The sequence below is a fragment of the Globicephala melas genome, chromosome 8 (assembly GCF_963455315.2).
Source record: "Globicephala melas chromosome 8, mGloMel1.2, whole genome shotgun sequence".
In the NCBI taxonomy this organism is placed as follows: Eukaryota; Metazoa; Chordata; class Mammalia; order Artiodactyla; family Delphinidae; genus Globicephala; species Globicephala melas.
The window spans coordinates 94152619-94161229 of record NC_083321.1 but is presented as its reverse complement, the minus strand read 5'-3'; the positions used below and the strand labels follow the sequence as shown (position 1 = coordinate 94161229).

Sequence of the window (8611 nt, the reverse complement as noted above, 5' to 3'; positions counted from 1 at the left end):
GATCTACACAAAGGAAATAAAAAGCACTGAAAAGGGTAATTACATGGGTAAACATATAAGATATTTTAATTTGTATTTTAATACTTTTAAAAGGTAATTGATTTTAACAATTTTAACAATTAAACAATTGTTAAACAATTTTTAAACAATTTTAACAATCAAATTTTATTATCAAAGATAATAAAAATGTAGTGTGGGATTTATAACACATGTAAAAGGAAAATATATGCTAATGATAGCAGAAAGTCAGAACAGAAGGAATGGAGGCATACTATTGTAAGATTCTTATTCAGTACTTACAGTGGTATAATATCACTTGAAAGTAGACTGTGATCATTTTAATGATGCATGCTGTAAACACTAAAGCAGCCACTAAAATAACCAGAGTTATAGCTAATAAGCCAAAAAAATAAATAAAATGGAATCATAAATAAGACTCAGTTCATTCAAAAGAAGGCTGAAAATTTTTTAAAGGTACAAAAGTACAGATGGAACAATAGAAAACATGTAGCAAAATGACAGGTGTAAACCTAATATTTTCATTAATCACATTAAATGTGTTACTACTACACATCTATTAGAATGACTAATATTAATATCTAAAAGACAGTTGGAACTCTCTTACACTGCTTGTGGGAATGTATAGTTGTAAAACTATTTAAGAAATTGCCAGTCTGTTTTCAAAAATAGTTAAACATACACCTACCATATGATCCAGCCATTTTACTCTTACATTTTTACACAAGGAAAACAAAAGTGTTTGTCCATATGAAGTCTTGTATATGAATGTTCACAGCAGCTTTATTGGTAATAGCCAAAAAGTGGGAACAACCTAACTATTCATCGATGGGTAAATAGATAAACAAATTGTGATATACCCAAACAATGGAATACTTTTCAGCAATAAAAATGAATTATTGATACACAAAACAACCTGAACAAATCTCAAAATAGCAGTGATGAGTAAAAGTAGCTAGACAAAAAGAGTACATACTGTATCATCCATACAAAAAATAAAATTCTGAAGATACCACAATAAAGAAAATTACAGGCCAATATCACTGATGAACATAGATTCAAAAATTCTCCACAAAATATTAGCAAATCAAATTCAACAATACATTAAAAGGATCAAACACCATGATCAAGTGGGATTTATCCCAGGATGCAAGCATGGTTCAAAATCTGCAAATCGGGGGGAGGGATAAATTAGGAGTTTGAGATTAACATATACACACTATTATACATAAAACAGATAACCAACAAGGTCCTACTGTATAGCACAGGGAACTATACTCAATATTTTGTAATAACCCATAAGAGAAAAGAATCTGAAAAAGGATAGACATACATATATATGTATAATTGAATCACTTTGCTGAACACCCCAAACTAATGCAACATTGTAAATCAACTATACTTCAGTTAAAAAAACCCAAAATCTGCAAATCAATCCATGTGATACACCACATTAAGAAACTGAAGAATAAAAATCATATGATCATCTCAATAGGGCAGAAAAAGCTTTTGACAAAATTCAACATCTATTTATGATAAAAACCCTCAACAAAGTGGGTATAGAAGGACTACATCTCAACATAATAAATGCCATATATGACAAACCCACATCCAACATCATACTTAATGGTCATTTCCTCTAAAATCAGTAACAAGACAAAGATGCCCACTCTCGCCAATTTTATTCAACATGGTATTGGAAGTCATAGCCACAGCAATCACACAAGAAATAAAAGGAATCCAAGTCAGAAAGGAAGAAGTAAAACTGTCACTGTTTGCAGGTGACAAGACATAGAAAATCCTCAAGATGCTATCAAAAAACTATTAGAACAAAAATGAATTCGGTAAAGTTGCAGGATACAAAATTATACAGAAAGCTGTTGTAGTTCTATACACTAATAATGTACTATCAGAAAGAGAAATTAAGGGACTTCCCCCGTGGTCCAGTGGTTAAGAATTCTCCTTCCAATGCAGGGGTTACAGACTCAATCCCTAGTGGGGGAACTAGTTGCCCCGCAGCATGTGGGATATTAAGTCCATGCACTGCAATGAGAAGCCCACAGGCCACAACTAGAGAAGCCCATGCACCACAACTAGAGAGCAGCCCTTGTACTGCAACTAGAGAGAAGACTGCACGCCACAATGAAGACCCAGTGCGGCCAAAAAAAAAAAAGAAAGAAAGGAAGAGTAATTAAGAAAACACCCCCATTTATAGTTGCATCATAAAGAATGAAGTACCTAGGAATAAATCTAACTCTGAAAACTATAAGATGTTGATGAAAGAAAGTGAAGAGGATACAAACAGAGGGAAAAATATACTGTGCTCGTGGATTGGAAGATTTAATACTGTTAAAATGATCATACTACACAAGGCAGTCTACAGATTCAATGCAATCCCTATCAAATTACCAAAGACATTTTTCACAGAACTAGAATAATTCTAAAATTTGTATGGAAACACAAAAGATCCCTAATATCCAAATTAATCTTGAGAAAGAATAACAAAACTAGAGGTATTAGCTCTCTGATTTCAAACTATACTACAAAGCTACAGTAATCAAAACAGTACGGTACTGGCACAAAAGCAGATCAATGGAACAGAATAGAGAGCCTGGAAATAAACCCACGATTATATGGTCAATCTATGACAAAGGAGGTAAGAATATAGAGTGGGGAAAAAGCCTCTTTAATCAATGGTGTTGGGAAAACTGGACAGCTATATGCAAAGGAATCAAACTGGACTACTTTCTTAAGCCATATACAAAAATAAACTCAAAATGGATTAAAGACTTAAATGTAAGATCTGAAAGCATCAAAATCCTAGAAGGAAACACAGGCAGTATGCTTTTTGATGTAAGTCTTAACATTTTTTTGGATCTGTCTCCTCAGGCAAGGGAAACAAAAACAAAAATAAGCAAATGACACTACATCAAACTAGGGTTTTGCATAGTGAAGGAAACTATCAACAAAATGAAAAGGTCGCCTACTGAATGGGAGAAGATATTTGCAAATAATATATCTAATAAGGGGTTAATATCCAAACCATACAAAGAACTCAGACAACATCAAAAAGCAAACAACCTGATTAAAAAATGGGCATGGGGCTTCTCTGGTGGTGCAGTGGGTGAGAGTCTGCCTGCCGATGCAGGGGACACGGGTTCGTGCCCCGGTCCGGGAAGATCCCACATGCCGCGGAGCGGCTGGGCCCATGAGCCATGGCCACTGAGCCTGCACGTCCGGAGCCTGTGCTCCGCAATGGGAGAGGCCACAACAGTGAGAGGCCCGCATACCGCAAAAAAAAAAAAAAAAAGGGCATGGACTTCCCTGGTGGTCCAGTGGTAAAGAATCCACCTTACAATGCAAGGGGTGTGGGTTCGATCCCTGGTCAGGGAACTAAGATCCCACATGCCACAGGGCAGCTAAGCCCACACGCCACAACTACTGATCTTGCGTGCCTCAACTAGAGAGCCTGCATGCCGCAAACTAGAGCCCTCGCACTTTGGAGCCTGCACACCACAACTAGAGAGAACCCCGTGCGCCACCATGAAGAGCCCACGCGCTGCAACAAAACATCCCTCACACCTCAATGAAGATCCCATGTGCCGCAACTAAGACCCCATGCAGCCAAAAATAAAAAATTTTTAAAAATTTTTAAATGAGCAGAGGACCTGAATAGACACTTCTCCAAAGAAGATACAGATGGCCAGAACAGACACCCAAAAAGATGCTCAACATCACTAATCATCAGGGAAATGCAAATCAAAACCACAATAAGACACCACCTCACACCTGCCAGAATGGCTATCACCAAAAAGACAACGAATAACAATTGTTGGCGAGGATGTGGAGAAAAGGGAACTTTTGTGCACTGTTGGTGGGATTTTAAATTGGTGCAGCCTCTGTGGAAAACAGTATGGGGTTTCCCCCCAAATTTTAAAACTAGAACTACCACATGATCCAGCAATTTCACTTCTGGGTAATTTACCCAAAGAAAACAAAAACACTAATTCAAAACAATATATGCACACCAATGTTCATTGCCACATTATTTACAATAACCAAGATACGGAAGCAACTTAAGTGTCCGTCAATAGAAGAATGGATAAACATGTGGTGAATGGGATATTCCTCAACCAGAAAAACATCTTGCCATTTGTACAACATGGATGGATCTGGAGGATATTATGCTAACTGAAATAAGTCAGACAGAGAAAGACAAATACTGTATGATCTGTGGAATCTAAAAAACAAAACAAAATGGAAACAGACTCATAGGTACAGAGAACAAACTGGTGGTTGCCAGAGGGGAAGGTGGTAAGGGTGAAATAGGTGAAGGGAAGTAAGTGATACAAATCTTTACTTATAAAATAAATAAGCCATGGGATGGAATATACAGCATAAGGAATATGGTCAATAATATTGTAATTACATTGTATGGGGACAGATGGTTACTAGACTTACAATGGTGATCATTTCCTAATGTATGCAAATGTCAGATAATCATGTAGTATACATGAGACTAACAATATTGTACATCAACTATATTTTAATTTTTAAAAAATAATAAAATAAACAATAAAATTCTGGAAAATGCACTCTTACAGGGACAAGAAGCAGGTCAGTGGTTGCCTATTGGGGAAGAGGTGGGAAGGAGGGGAAGGTTATAAAGTTACATGAGGAAACTTCTGGGAGTGACAGATGTGTTCATTATCTTGATTGTGATGATGGTTTCACAGGTGTATACATGTTAAAATAGTAAATTAAGCACCCTAAATACGTGTAATTTATTGCAGGTCAGTTATACCTAGTAAAGCTCTTAAGAAAAAACAGAGCACGCAGAGAGAAGCAGAGGCCTTAAGGGAAGCTTTGAAGGAGTCATATGTAGTCATAGGGCACAAACAGCTGAAGACCAAGACCTGGGTCTGACAGTAAGGATTATAGAGCCACAGCACCAGTTGGAATGCACAACCTACCAGGTCTCTCACATTACAGAAAACTGGTAGGGAGGGAGGAGCCCCTGAGATATGGGATGGGGCATTTGGGCATACATAAACCAGGCTAGAAACCTTGAACCTTCTCCACTCTTCTACATGTGGGCTGTACATAGTGAATTCTTTCCAAAGAGGACATTATGGAGAGGGGAGAGGAAAAGAATCGCTTGATGGCAGAGGAACCTGACAAACATGACTCAGCCAGGTGATCCTGGTCAGGATCCACAGTAAAAAGCCATGATGACATATGTGTCCTTGATATGATGTAATGAGAACAGCACTTTACCTCTGTGGTCTTCCTCCTCCAAATCCACAACTCCAATATAACCATGAGAAGAATATCAGACACCCCAAATTGAGGGACATTCTAAAAATGTCTGGCCAATACGCCTCAAAACTACCAAGGGCCTCAAAAACAAGAAAAGTCTGAGAAACTGTCACAGCCAAGAGGAGCCTAAGGAGGTGTTACAACTAAACGCAATGTGGGCTCGTGGAACAAAGAAGGGCATAAGTGAAAAACTGAGGAAATCTTTTAGTAACTAAAGGGTGGACTTTAGTTACTAATAATGTATCAATGTTGGTTCATCAGTTACAAATGTATTGGGTTGGCCAAAAAGTTCGATTGGGTTTTTCTGCAAGGGGAAAACCCGAATGAACTTTTTGGCCAACACAATAAGCTATTAATTATAGGGGAAACTGGGTGTGGGGTGCATGAAAACTCTTTGTACTACCTTTGCAACTTTTCTGTAAATCTAAAACTATTCTAGGGAATTCCCTGGCAGTCCGGTGGTTAGGACTCCACGCTTCCACTGCAGAGGGCCTGGGTGCGATCCCTGGTCTGGGAACTAAGATCCTGCATGCCGTGCAGCATAGGTAAAGAACTAACTACATCTATTCTAAAGTAAAAAGTTTGTTTTATGGCCCGGCAGGATGGCTCCTGCAAAGAAGGGTGACAAGAAGAAGAAGGGCCGGTCCGCCATCAACAAGGTGGTAACCAGAGAATACACTATCAACGTTCACAAGCACGTCCACGGAGTGGGTTTCAAGAAGGATGCCCCTCCGGCACTCAAAGAAATCTGGAAGGCGATGGGAACTCCACATGTACGCATTGACGTCAGGCTCAAAGCTGTCTGGACCAAAGGAATAAGGAATGTCCCATACCTTACCCGTGTGCGGTTGTCGAGAAAATGTAATGAAGATTCAAACAAGCTCTATACATTGGTACCTATGTACCTGTCACCACTTTCAAAAATCTACAGTTAATGTGGATGAGAACTAATTGCTGATTGTCCAATAAAATTATAGAATGGTAAAAACATTAGTTTCATTTATTGAAACTAATGTCTCTCTTGGAATTAGGTTGGGCTGGGGACATTTGCATATTCTAATGTTGTAGGGTGAATAAAGTTTCTTCGTGTCTGAAGTAAACCTCTGAGGCTCCAAATTCCCCTCAATACATCACCTCCAACTTTCCCAACCCTGCTCAATCCCCCCTACCAAGGAGGAAACTTTTCTCTGTGTAAAGTCTGTAAGATGGCTGTATCCGCAATAGCTGATTGTCTCACAAGCTGTCTCTTCAGGCACCACCTCTCTTCGCCTCCAGGCCCAAGATGAGACCCTAAGGTAACCCACTCAGAGAGGAACAGCCCTATATACATCAAAGAGTTACAAGATCTTGCTAATCTATATTAGCAAGAACCTAGGGGGATACACATGGGAGTGAATTACCAACACGTAGGACTAGAGGGGATGGAATAGAAGGCTTGATCGAGTCAAACTCCACCACATGGGTGCGGTCACCTAATATTTTGGCTGAAACAAACTCGAGTAGCACTGATCGTTTGTTAAATTGCCTAATTAAAGCCTGGACTTATTGGTGACCTACAGCAGGGGTTCTTAAGAACTTCCCTGGAAGTTCTTAGAATTGCAGATTCTCAAACCCCAACTCAGACCTCCTGAATCAGAAACTAAGGGGGCAAGGGCCCAGCAATTTGTGTTTTACAAAACCTTCAGTTGATTGTGAGAACCACCTGCCTACAATTAATGAGGTCGAAATGCCAGGTCTTCCCCGGGCATAAGGTCATCAATAAAGGAATCCTAAGGATCCAGGAAATGAATGAATTAGAATGGATCTGTTAGATGCAACCTGCTCAGCCTTCCCTACCTGTACCACCTGCGAAGGCTAAAAGACGCGCCTTTCACTAAGGTATTAAGAAATGAATTGGTGAGATGAGACGAGCATCCTTGAACTCCATCACAGCTGCTGGAGAAGACAGTGGGGGTGTTGGAATTGGGTTCCCTAAATTCAGTGGAAATAATGGAGACTGAGTGGCAAAGGACAGGTGTTTAACCTTCAGAGACAGGTAAGTGCAGTTACCACATGAGCCACAGAGCCTAAAAGTCATCCAGTGTTTCCAACCATGTGGATCTGGGGCCACATCTAGATGATCACAGGGTCTCTACTAAGTTACTGCAACCTTTTAAAGTGCTGCCTACATAGACCTATGGCCTCAGGGAGTTCCTCATGACCTGGTAATGGAGGACTGTGCCTGTGTCGTAAAGGTCAATTCCAATAGGCCTGGAATCGGCCTGAGGTGTTTAGTGTCCTTTGCATGGCACTGATCCTTGGTCAAACCATGGAACAATGACTGCAGACAAAAGTATTTTGCCTGCCATTTCAGTAAACAATGAACATTGCCCACCCACAAGCCATCAGCCACTGTAGCTGGCCTGACCATGTGCCCTGAAGGGAATTCAGGGTGGAGAAAGACAGGATACTGGCCTGCTGGGCTGCACCCCACAGGCCTGCAAGCCTTGTAGTTGCCCAGCCTCGAGACCAAAGAAAGAACCTGGAGACAATGACAGAGACATCAGTGGTTTATGGGATGGGGGCTCTTACACGTCTGAAGCAAAAGGTCCTTGAGCAACACTCCACTGAGAAAAAACGGCAGGCAGAGGGCGGAAAAGAGGCTACCATTTATAAGGGGAATTGACGTAATGTCGGCTAGTCAGTTACCAGGGAAACCAGCACCTGGGGCAGGCGGCAAGCATGTAGATAGTTGTTACTGATTAAGCCCTATGATTAAGAGAATTGGAGAGTCACCTGAGTGAAGCAGGGCCTGGTTGAGCAGGGGATGTACAGAGAGCAAGAGAACAGCCATCCTGAATGGCCTGACCGTACATTCCACCCCTACACACCCTGGCTGACCCTTACGATCTTGGTTCCCCCTCTCCTGCGATGTTCCTGGGGTCAGGTATGTAGGGGGCACTGCAACCAGATACCACAAAGGCAGTACAGACACCAGCAGCTAAAGAGTACAAAGAGGAAGCCAGGCACTTATTGGGTTAGTTTTTCATGGAAGTCCAAAAGCAGATGACAATGGCATCTTGCTGTAGACCCAGCAACCGAACTCATTTCTCAGTGAAGCCACTGTCACCCAGTCCATGAACAGATTCCCTCTGCTCAGACGAGGGACAAAATGTAAGATGTTTAACAGGCACAATACAGGGACGATCATGACCATTAAGCAAAATCCAAGCAGTAACAGCACCCTGAGATAACACCATCCCTGCCGGTGGTTTTCGTCCTGGCCTGCAGTACC

The 8611-nt window shown here is 40.8% G+C and overlaps 1 pseudogene; it reads left to right on the top strand.

Moving 5' to 3' along the window:
• The first annotated feature begins 5939 nt into the window (after positions 1–5939).
• On the top strand, positions 5940–6295 carry LOC115841383 (large ribosomal subunit protein eL31-like; annotated as a pseudogene).
• The last annotated feature ends 2316 nt before the right edge of the window (positions 6296–8611 follow it).